Below are 12,808 nucleotides of genomic sequence, written 5' to 3' on the forward strand. Positions count from 1 at the left end.
CCCAAAACTCCTCCGCCAAAGTCCAGTACAGATTCAACAGGACAATAACAATAATACTGAAAAATGACAAAATGAAATAAACACTTGAGCAAACACTACTGAACAAAACCCAAATGGATAAGAGCTCTCTTCAGGCTGTACCTTGATCACCCAAGGCCCTGTAGCTCTCCCTCAGGGATGTTACCTGTGTCATTGCCCACATCTAACTAACTCCCTTGTCCCTGCAGCCTCCCTTAAATAGGGGTGGATCATACCACAGGACCCAGAGCAATTAGCAACCTTTCTTCTCAATAAATACTTATAAATAAATACTGCCATAAATAATCCCTTGTATAAAAGTAACCTAAACATACTAAAGATGTGTTACCATTAAACAAATATAAATAAGCATGAACACTCAATGACAAATACTCAAAGCATAAGAAGTACCCCCCCCCCTCCCCTGCATAGCACTTGGTCCCTTCCTAAATCAAGGGCAATGCCACCAGCAGTGCAGGAGAGACAATTAGCAAACAATCAGTGAACACACAGTTTCCCATACACAAGTTTAAAACATTAGTCCTTGCATGTTATAGAAAGCAGTTTCAAGTGTCTTTTTATATAGGGCACGGGTTGCCCCGTGACACAGACAAATGCAAAATAGTAAGTAGTAAGTTGACCTGCTGGGTGACGGTCAACTATGTTAGAATATGGGTACACACAACAAACTTGGGAAGCCACTTGGCACATCACCACCCAGAAAAGCCTTAAAGTACAACAATCTGTGAGGAAAACACTTCAGCCAGGGAAAAGGACTCCCCATTTCCCATAACAGCCCAAGAGCTGAATAAATAACAAGATGCATCTGTGAATATAATAACCAATTATATGATTTATAGGTGGAGGCTAGAAAACACGCTAGAGAGCTATACAATTCCATCACGCCCCATACTTAACTTAGGAACAGTGCTACCAGCTCCATGGATCAAAGCATGCCATTAACCACAGATCGGTGGACTTCTCAAGCTACTCTGAGCTATATTACAGTCACAATTCATGTCAAGAAATGATTGGAAAGGAAATAAATAATTGTATTTAATTACAACAATTATAAAAAAATATATATAGTGAAAAATATCGTATTGTGGACGTGTTATTACCAATATTAAACCGTTTAGAACTTTTTTGGTGTCGTTACATCGCAAAGTAACCACTTAAACCCTATATACACGTGTAATACAATAGTCTGAGATATGTATCTTTCATTGTCAAGATAGTTCAAAAGACAAAACTGTCTTGCTGCATGCTGCTGAATTGTCCAAATTGTCTTCATATGTATATTTCTTTCATGTTCATAATGCCGTTGATGGCCAATCTGTTGCAAAGAAGAATCACATGAAAGAGGACATATGAATCAAGACAGTAGCCAGCAGAGACAGATTGGAGTTGCCTTATGGTAACAGTTGGAGAGAGAACGTGCGCATCACAAATTGGAGTTGACAGAACAAAGAGTGCTCATGATGTGAGGCTCGGCTTGGCACAAGACTGGGAGGCAGGGTATTTGTTTGGCCTTTGACCCCCAATGTGCTCATCTGTGCTAACTTCAATGATCTCAGTCGTGACTATATTTCCTGTGATTCCCAGACCATAATGTACCGCATCTCTCCCTAACTCTAACCTCTCTCTCTTTAGAATAGTTTTATTGATAATCATGCTAATTTACACTTCTCCTAATTTCCCAAAAATAAGGCGGGATAAGCCAAACATTTTGCCAAACTTTCTCCTGTTGTTCAGAACCCCAGGGTGTCTGCTTGTTTTCAAGGGCAAGAAGAGGAGCATCATAAATGTGAGCCCTGAGCAGGCCTCTGGGAGCCTGGAGAGTGGAGACGGCAGCTTGATTAGACACGACTACAGAGTCATTTTTACGTTTGTAGCCACCAGCAGACTGGAGCTAAAAGCCAGACACTGGACACCTATTGATTCTGGAAAGAGCTGGTCAGCTTGCACCTCATTCATGTGGATCCTGTTATCTATCACTTCATCAGCTGATGGAAATAGTGAGCGAGGGGGAAGCGAGAGAGAGAGAGAGAGAGTGTGCGTGTGCGTGTGCGTGTGTGTGTGTGTGTGTGTGTGTGTGTGTGTGTGTGTGTGTGTGTGTGTGTGTGTGTGTATGAATGCAAGAATGATAGTCAATAAACAAGATGTGGTGGTGTAGTTCTCATGTGGCTACTATATCAGTCATATATGATATATGTTACAGTATATGTATTCCTCCATATAGGAAAGGTTTCTGACCGATAAAAACACTGTTTAGTGTTGCCTTCCGTTATCAAATTAAAGTTCAATATTTCTACAAATGCGAGCCATGCACTGACTAATCGGTCCAGCGGTTCTAGAGATTAGCCTTGGACACACGCACACAGCCACACGCACACGCACACGCACACGCACACGCACACGCACACGCACACACACACACACACACACACACACACACACACACACACACACACACACACACACACACACACACACACACACACACACACACACACACACACACTCAGACAGACTGTCTGTCTGTCTGTGAAAAAGACAGACAGAAAAAGACAGACAGACAGACAGACAGACTCAGAGCCAGGCAGGCCGTAAAAAAGAGACAGAGAGATTGAAGCACAGCCGGACGACAGAGTGGTGATGTGTGTATGTGAGAATGGAGAGCAGTGTTGGCAGTCAGCCAGGGTAATAGGAGTGATAGATTTACAGGAAGAGCGCAGTAACAATATCGCAGGCCTCAACGTAAACAATGCAGCGCTGCCTCCCCTTAGCCAGTCGCAGTGCCAACACAGAGCGCTGAATTACAGCGGGGAATTGGACATTACATGAATTTTACTTTAATCAATTGCTACGCTGGCCATTTGCTGCCAAGATTACAGCTCCAAGAAACAGGAGTCTCTTGTGACCTTGTTGCAAAGACAACATCGACAACGTGTTTCAGTGTAGACATGGACACAGGTGGATCAAGGACATGCATGCAGATAACAGGGCCAACTGTGCAATGTATGCCACAGACAGAAGGATGTACGCATATCATATCGTTGTTGCTGTTGGGCAGAAACCTACTTCGTCACACAAGAGAGTATGGCGAAGTATAGGGAAACGTCAAATGATGCGATGTGACACACTGTGAGCTTGTAGATCGGATATTTTCCCTACTGCTGAACCTGCAAGTTCCATTTCCTCCAAAAGTAACGGTTTTGGACATCAATGTTTCCACCCAACAGCAACGACAGACTGATTCGACAGACTGATTAAATATTCAATCGTTATTTAATCCCACCTTTTTATTTTCTTCCCCGTCCCGTTTAGCCATTACTATAGCCCGGGGATCCTCCATGCTGCAGTGCTACCCTTGAATGCCCTGTCTTCTGAACTCTGGCCAAGTTGGCACTCGCGCCGTTCGGGATGTGTGGGTACACTCCAGCAACGCACGCCTCGATTCGTGCCAGGAGGCACAACAGAGGCCCATCATTAGTACCACCCCTCCACCTGCCAGGCTGTGTGTGTGCACTGATTCAGTGTACAACCTCAATCACCACAAACTAGCCAAACTTCTACTGTAGGTTATCAAACAAGGGAAACTTCTCATTGCTATTCATTGCGTACTATGTGTGTCACTTGATGGTTATACAAATTTGACAGATTTACAGTTACTGTTACAGTTACTTGTCTGAAACATGATGTGAAATGTCATTTAACATGTTAGAGAATCTGTGTAAAATTCACACTTCAAACTACGTACAGTACTACAATATCTTGAATAAAGTGTTACAAGACAGGGCAACCTTAAATAATTGAAATAGGGTAGACTTTTACGGTAGATGGCTTTTGAAATTACGTCATATGGCAGCAAAGTCTACGTAGTTTGTTTAGAGCACTTTTAACAAACATAGTGTGGCAGCCAAGTCTTAAAGTCTATGGATTTTTAAAACACTTTGACTGCCCTAGATGGAGATCTCCGTCTTTTCAAACTCACCTGTTGTCTGCCCTTTTAATGCTGTATATGTAATCAGAGCGCGCTATAATACTGTCTATGAGCGTCTGTTGCGCAACAACGAAACCGGAAGTCGATGGTGCGCCAGCATAATGATTCCCCCTCCATTGACAAGGAACGAACGGGAGCCAAAATCTTCTCCCCCTTTTACCTCTGAATCTAAATCACAGATTACGATTCTAATCAAAACAAGTGATTATGAAAGAATTCATGCCTCGGGTGGTCGGCAATCTTCCCATGAATCCTCCCTCCTCCTTCCCATTAAAAGGGCTCCGAAGGCTCCAATATACCGTATAGCTTGGCACATGAATGTATTGATTTCCAACTAACGAGGGGCAGTCAAAGTGTTTAATGTTTGTTTACAGCAGTTAGACAAGTTACATTACCAGGCGCCCCTCACTTCACACACGTGTTTTGTTCACTTCCTGCACAGCAAATCGGGAATATCTCGATTTGAAATAACTCTCTTCACACAATCTTTATATTTACACCATATCCTATGACTGCCCATAAATAACGTAATGCAAGACCTTTTTCATGCACACAGGAAGAAGCTTTATGGATTTCTCCTCTGACCCATGCAGCTCTTTATGGCCAGATCTCTGCAGCCGTATGACATGCTGTTGACTTAAGAGGAAAGAGTATGAGGATTAGTGCTGCAAAATAATCGACACCTACGGTATGAGATCTCATTTGAGAAAGAATAGTGCAGCACTGCACTGCACGGCTGTCCAATTAGTTTAAATTACTCTAATGTTTTTGCTGCGAGACTTTAAGAGAGGTTTAAGTAAAGCACTTTGATGGGGTACACTACAGGCTTTAGTTCCGACATACTATTGATCCGAAACCTCAATCCCTAACCTAACCATAACCGCAAGCACGGGAGCGGCACATGTCATGTCAGACCATCACATTTTCGCATCGCATCGCATGTCGCCGCGCTTCGGACCTTTGGTGTGTCGGATCTTCGTGCTACAGACTAAAGACAATAAATACTTTCATGGAAGAAATGAGAATTGCGTGAGAATCGTGATCTCAATTTTAGCAAGAATCGTGCAGCACTAATGAGGATATAGCCTACTTAGGATTTTCACTGACCAGCTTGCTTGATTTTCTTCTTCTGACCAAATCCCCAACCCGCCTCTCACAATGTCTCAAATAGTCTGATTTGAATAAGCATCCTTTCAGCCACAAGCTGACACCCTGATACCAGAGCAGTCCCTTTAAACAACATGGGTGAGTCATCCTTTATTCCCCTCGTCATGGGACTGTTATCTGAGGTAGACACACACACACACACACACACACACACACACACACACACACACACACACACACACACACACACACACACACACACACACACACACACACACACACACACACACACACACACACACACACACACACACACACACACACACACACACACACACACACACACACACATAGAAACCAGGTGAATTAACGCAACAACCATCCTCCCCTCGCTACCCTGAAGCCAATCAAACTCCACCAGGGCTAATGCAGGTGTTGTTTATGATTCAAATCACACAGATAATTAAACCCCAGTCTGTGTGTGTGTGTGTGTGTGTGTACTACTGCATTATGTGTGCAGGTCTAATATTAGTCCCCTAGATATGGCGCTGAGGGCACTGCTCGTGCTAATAATAGCCTCCTGCTCGTTTGCTGCTGGCCTAGCTGGCGCGCTGCTGCACTAGCCTAGCGGCTATGATTTCAACCAGCATTACGATACATTGTGAAGTGTAGCCAGTGACAGATCAAAGTGCAGGAAAGAGAGGGGGGACTTTGTTTGTATTAAGTTAAATGTGTCCAAATTTTACTGAGGGACTGCAATTGGATTTTTTTTTAATTTTCTTTTTTTTTTCATGTCATAATGGAAAGCAGGGAATCATAGCTTCAAATTGACATATTGGTTGTTCAGTTTGACCCACCAGTTTTGAAGTTATGGCTTATAGAGTAATGTCTTGCAGAGAAACAGCGAGTTGAGAGTTGAGTTGAGGTTCACTTCTGTGGTCTCTAACATCACACCTACTGTAGCTACATGTTTAAAACCCATTTTGGTGGTTACATACATTATGTTATAATTTAGCTATTGGAAAATAGCAGATCTACAAGCTCATAGCGCGGCACTGAGTGCCGTGCTTAGAACTTGTAGGTCTGCTATTTTTGTTAAAATGTGCCTCAAATCTTTCAGAAAATTGTCATGATGCTTAACCCTGAATGGGTTAAGCATTTATTTCATATTTACATGTCGATTTCAGCTCTGACACTTATTTCAGACATGCTCTATTATGTGAAGACTCTGCCTGTGCTATTAACTAAATTTAAAAAAAGCTGGAATTTGCGCGATGGAATGCTCTCAGTCAATTTGACAGTTGACACGATTGCATACTTTGCTGTTGTACTGAATCATAATTAAACAGGAACTGACTAAATGATGGTGTAGTCAGAATTAAAGAGGCGAGCTGAGAGGAAAGTCATTTTACAGTATGAATAGGACTTTGCTTGGATAAAAATGCAAGGCCATCTCTCTCACGCTCTCTCATTCTCTTACATGCCATTAAAGACACATACAGACAATGACTGGGGTCCTGTGACTCATGCAGTGGTGTGTGTGTGTGTGTGGGTGTGTGTGTGTGTGTGTGTGTGTGTGTGGCGTGCGTGCGTGCGTGCGTGCATGCGAGAGAGAGAGAGAGAGAGAGAGAGAGTGGGGGAGAGAGAGAGTCAGTGAGTGCAGTGCACTGTAAGTGAAATATAGTCAGACACAGTAACAAGATGAGGGAGACATTGTGGAGAGTCGAGGAGATATTTCCCATGACCGTGAGCCTATAGACATACTGTATTTATTCAAATGTAAAGTATTCTCAAGATTGACCATAATAATAACCAAGCAAGCGACATTTAAAGGTAAACGTAATTTTTACAGCACAGTAGCACAGCACTACAATATTATTCACCTATTGATTGAAAAAGCATCACACTAGTGATATTGATGAGTGGATCGTGTTTCATTCCATTTGTGAGCAACAGTAAAAGTGCATAGTCTGCATACAAGGCCACCGCACGCACGCACGCACCGAACGCACGCACACACGCACCCCCAGATGGGTGCAGTACTTCGTTTAGACAGTTTTTGCTTTAGACTAGTCATTGGTTAGACCGGACGGACGGACGGACGGACGGGACAGACAGACCCAATTCTATAGACGGCTCACCTGCTACAGAGCCAAGCCATAAAAAGAGACAGAGAGAGTGAAGTACAGCCGGTAGAGGCAGCAAGAAAGAGCGAGGTTGTTCAGCAGCCAAGGAACTATTTCACAAATATCCTCAAATGTGCTCCATTGTTATTTGACTCCCTGTAGGCTGAAACTATTTGTCTGGCATTCGTCCCCTCGTCATCCTCACACACACACATGATAAAATCAGCCAGGCTCTCAGAGGGACCTGCTGAGACGTGACCAACACAGGACTCAATTCAGATATCACAGCAGCACGGAGGACGCGTCTGGAAAACTTCCAAAAGAATCAGTGCTGGGAGAACAAATGTCCCACAAGGCATCTATCCACCCACAAACCGTATGTACAAATGCTCACGTCTTGGAGACCAAAAAAGTTACATGGAGAGGGGCTCTGAGGAAAGTGCACTGTGTTACACTAACAACAGACAGGATTTGACTGCATATTGTACTGTGTACCAATACTTTTCACCCCAATTCAGCGCCTGCTGCAGGGGTCATGCATGTACTTCTGATGGACAGCAGCTTAACTGACTGGACATTTTTCTAACCTGAGAGAACAAAAGCACAGATTGGCGATATTTTAAGATTATGACTATGGGGAAAGTAATACTAAACCTTATATTATATCATGAGTCTGTGCGTGCCTGCACACACACACACACACACACACACACGAACGCTCTGCCCTCTCTTACTGCAATATGTTTTGCTTGTAAGAGTGTCTCTCTTCATAGTAGGTCGTTTCACTCAGTAACATCACGTCTAGTAAAACATCTTTAGAAGTTTCACTGTTAAAGGGGAATTTCTTCCTAACCGTTTTTTTACAAAATCATGTTGATAATATGTATATTAACCAAAATAATTAATAAAATAAAAAAACAAACATATAGGGTGCTGGTCCTTTAATCGCAACTTTAAAGTCATTCAGATTCAGTCAGGCCACTGCAGGCCGTAAATGGTGTCTGTCTCTGCACATTGATTGATTGACAGCGCACATCTGTAGAAGTGCGCTTGCTAAGTATATACTGTTTACTCATGTCTCATGTGATGTGAACAGCTGTATCATAGCCTCCATTCAGTTGTCTGATAATGGTTTCACTTTTGAATGATAGTATTGTTGATCACACAGCAGGACATAACAGAAAACAAGAGTGAAATGACATGCAGTGACATGCCTGCACATACAGGTTAGGCACAAAAATGCAAGCCTCTCGCTGTACACAGTTGAAGTCCTACAATGTTCATTTACTGTACATCCGAGACTGTAAACATGGACCTAAATGTTCTACTTTTACATTCGCAGAGGTAAGGGTTAGGGTTAAATTAACATAGTGCAATTACTGTGCGCACACATCCTCTCGGAGATGTACCGTCAACCAAGTGTATACAAACAAGCACACTCACACACGTGTCGTGTGCACACGTTCACATGCATTGACGTGCAGACGCATACGATATGCAGTTTATTCCCACGTCAGCCGGTAATTAGTCATACAACATGACATGCTCCTCCACATTCTCTGATCCTCAGTAATGTCAGTAATTCCTTATCTGCGGAGGACGCGAGCCGAGAAAGCAAACGCTATCAGTTACATCTTCCCCAGTCCACACACACACTCTCAATCTCTCAATCTCTCTCTCTCACACACACGCACACACACTCTCTCTCTGTGTCTCTCTCTCTCTCACACACACACACACACACACACTCTCTAACTCTCACACACACACACACACACACACACACACACACACACACACACACACACACACACACACACACACACACACACACACACACACACACACACACACACACACACACACACACACACAAAACACTCTAGCTGTCCTCTCTTACTCTTGTGCCTTGTTTTGTACTCCTGTACTATCTCAGACTCACCTCATCCACACACTGGATTCACAGCTCCACCCACATTAGTCTTCCTCTGTTCCCTCCTTCCTTTCACTGTCCCTCTTTCTCGCCCTCCTTCCTTCCTTCCTTGCCTCCTGCCTACAGCAGAGCATTCTGCGTTAAGACCTGCCTGGCCACTATACTGTCGTCTCTCTCTACTGGGAGACCAGCACCACACCACACCCACACTCAGCTTCACTCTCAACCAATTAGGAAGCTTGTGTTGGCAAATCCCGCCCCCTCTCCAGTCCTCACTTTCCCTCCCTTGCGAGCGAGCGCACGCGCGCGCGCGCACACACACAGACACAGACAGACAGACAGACAGACAGACAGAACTGCAGAGTTAGTAGTGGTCTGTGTGACAGACAAGCGGTCGTTTAAAGACAAGATTTGTTGGCAGGACTTGACCACCATATTTCACGAGTAGTTGCACTTGGCACTACACACAGTAAAGTCCTCAGTGTTACTTTAATTCTGAGAGGGCAAAAATGGACCCAAAGACTGAGGGTTTTACTGTGAACATGTTGTACAATGCAGCCGGTTGGTGTAATGGCCTTATTGTGCCATGTCACTACAGCATATGAACACAGCTCGTTTTATTAATTCAGCATAAAGTACTGTGTACAGCAGTACTCACAGGGCATCCTAAAAATAGTACTGTAGGACGTAAAGTAAAAAATAGCATCTCTCGGAAGACAAACGAGAAATGTGGCAGATGATGTCTGTTGTCTGAGGAATCCGGCTAAGTAACAGCATCTAAAAGCATTTCTCAAACCCAGAAACCACCGGGGAAAAACAAATGAACCGGTAACCGCACACTTTCACTCCCTTGAAATATTAAAATTAATTGTTGCAAGCCTTGGATAGACCACAAAAAATGCATGTTCACCCAGCTACAGTACAACACTTTACAGAGAGAAGCTTCCACTTGACTTGAAATTACCAGCAGACATACTGTACCACCTGTCTATACTTAGTACAGACTATGGCATGTTTACATCGCCTCCTCCTTTTTAAAACGGGGGCTAAAGCTAGCCCCTTTCGGGACCCTCTGTTACGTTTGGTCGGTCGAACGGTTCTCGAGATACAGTACGTGGATTACAAACGTACGTAGAGATTCCCTGCATTTATTGTAAGATTGGGTTTGGATATTGGCTTAATTCCTCGCAACTGTACAGTAACTGACAATACCAATGAATTTGCTCAATTGCTCAGTACATCACATATTCATGAACACCACACACAGAATGCCATGCAAATACACCAGATTTAGCAAGAATGCTCATTTCCATTTGTAGTCCCCATACAGAAAACAAGCAAAAAAAGCAAAAAGGATCTATTTTATATAGCACATTACAAAAGGGTGCAAAAATGAGGTACAAAAAACACAGTAAAAAAAGGCTTAGTTTTGAGCTTTTGACCTAAAATACAAGCTCATGAACAGAGCACAAACAGTTCTCTGCAGTTCAGTTGTGCACTGCCATATTTTACAGTAGTACCCAACATAACAAACAGGAATTGTGCTCACGTCTAGTCTGACATTAACTTGAAGATTTAGAGACTATGTCGTTTGTGTAAGTAGTACTTGAGATTAGATTTTGATCATAAGACCATTAATAGACAGCCAGATACTGTGATACATCAACTATCTGGATGCAGACAGATGGACATTGTCAGCAGTGCAGAGGCAAACAGACTGAAAGGCATAGACATGCGGTATATACAGTTATACTCTGGGATTCATCCGTCTCTACTTGTCTGTCTGCCTTTCTGCACTGATCTACGCACTGATCTACGTCCATCAATCTGTTTGCCTGAGCGATCATTAGCTAGTTTATCCATCTGTCTCTATGTCTGTCTGTCTGTGTGATGTCTAATGTCTATAGCAGAGTGAGTGTACAACAGACACCAGGTCCACCTGGAGCCCGCCAAACTGTGGCATTCACAACCATAACTTTCACCTAAAATGCTCTTCAGTAACACATGCTGAGCACTGTCAGGGAGCCCCTCAGCCCCAATTGGGTATTGGTGATACTGAAGAAAAGGTGGCCATTCCGAGCACTAAAAAAAAGGTGTAAGAATGAGGAGAGGGTGGATATAAAATCAAGGTACCGGTACTTTATAAGTTTAAAAAGCTGACATGTTTCGAGTCGCAAAGGAGTCTTCATCAGGGCAGGTATGGTGATGACCGTACTACTACTGCTGCACAGAGACAGCTATGGATTCATGGCAGGAGACTATGGATTCATGGCATTCTTACATTACAAGAGGTATTTGGACATATTTATCAGCAACAATGTAGGCCATGTATTGAAATAAACTGCTGTTTTCTCTCCCTCTATCTCTCTCCTCACTGCTCTGGTCTCAAAAGATGCACATACCTGTAGACATTGTTATTATTATGTATTATAACAGTATATGGACAATCTGGCCAAGATCATCATTAGTTAATGATTGAACCTCAAAGCTGAGTCCCTCTGCATGATGTCATCTTTCTACCATGGTTGAACAGGAAGTGTTGTGTTGAATTAAAAAGGATTTTGATTGTAAGCTGTGCGTGCAAATTGTTAACCCCCCGAGGAGCACATCTTAATCCGAATGCACTCTCTAAATAGCGGGAGCGTAGCGTTAGCCCGACGTCCCAATAATCCGACACCCAGAAAGCCGACTATCCAATATTCCGACCATAGAGCCCCATACGAACCCTATCCCCAAACCCTCTAAATCTAAATAGCACAGCCACGGGAACTGGTGCTGAGGACATGTAGTCCTCATGCGCCGCTGTGTGTGCGGCAATATGGGATATGGGAGAGTATGTGATGAATGACGTTCCCCGTTCCCATAAGATCCTCATTCCGCACTTCTAAATATATTCCCTTCCATAACATTCTCTGTAATCTGTTAAACCTGATTGTTAATTCCTTCCTGATTATTATTATAATTTTTCTGCATTTATTGATAGTAGATAGTATTTGACAGGAAAAGAGACAGGGAATGACATGGCAGGGCTCGGGAATCAAACCCTGGGACTCACTGTCAGGTTGCATCACAGCCTCTATGTGGTACACGCCTAAACCACTAGCATCGGCACCCCAAAGCTTATGATTTTAACCCATTCTGGAAGGGAACCCGTTTTGGTGTTTTAACTAAGCATTATGTTATACTATTGCTATTGAAAAATATCAGATCTACAAGCTCATAGCGCGCCACCGAGTGGCTACAAGCTTGTAGGTCTGCTATTTTTGAAAAATCGTGAAAATGTGCAGGCACAAATCTTTGAATACATATTCTTTCAGAGCGAACATTTTTTCAGGTCAAAATGGGTTAAATGTAACAGCCTTCTTTTTGGCTGCCTACACCAGAAAGAGACAATTAAGAGAGAGAGAGTGAGAGAATAAAGTATTGTTATTGCCTGTCTTATTAAAATGTCAAAGTCTATACGTCTCTTATAGAACAACAGCCAAACTAATTCACCAGAATTTGAGTCCATGGTGTAAACGGGCAGTCGGGTTCCCAAACATTGGGTTGTGACCCACTTCTGGTCCGCGGACCCATTTGCATGGGTCCCTCTATATTTTGTTACCTACATTTTGTTTT

The 12,808-nt window shown here is 43.1% G+C and overlaps 1 protein-coding gene across 4 annotated transcripts in view; it reads right to left on the reverse strand.

The window, feature by feature from the left end:
• The window catches only part of LOC308333171 (uncharacterized protein), an 84,422-nt gene that overhangs the window by 62,134 nt on the left and 9,480 nt on the right, over window positions 1-12,808 (reverse strand). For 2 of the 4 annotated variants that reach the window (XR_013965780.1, XM_080789365.1), the window contains exon 1: window positions 9,200-9,332. The exons of 1 other annotated variant lie outside the window; for it this stretch is intronic. The gene's annotated coding sequence lies outside the window, so the exon portion shown is untranslated. Of the gene's footprint in view, window positions 1-9,199; window positions 9,333-12,808 lie in introns of those variants that run through there. One more of the 4 variants, XM_080789367.1, reaches the window with a different exon arrangement.

Source organism: Protomyctophum bolini (genome assembly GCF_963924005.1).
Source record: "Protomyctophum bolini genome assembly, chromosome: 18".
Lineage (NCBI taxonomy): Eukaryota > Metazoa > Chordata > Actinopteri > Myctophiformes > Myctophidae > Protomyctophum > Protomyctophum bolini.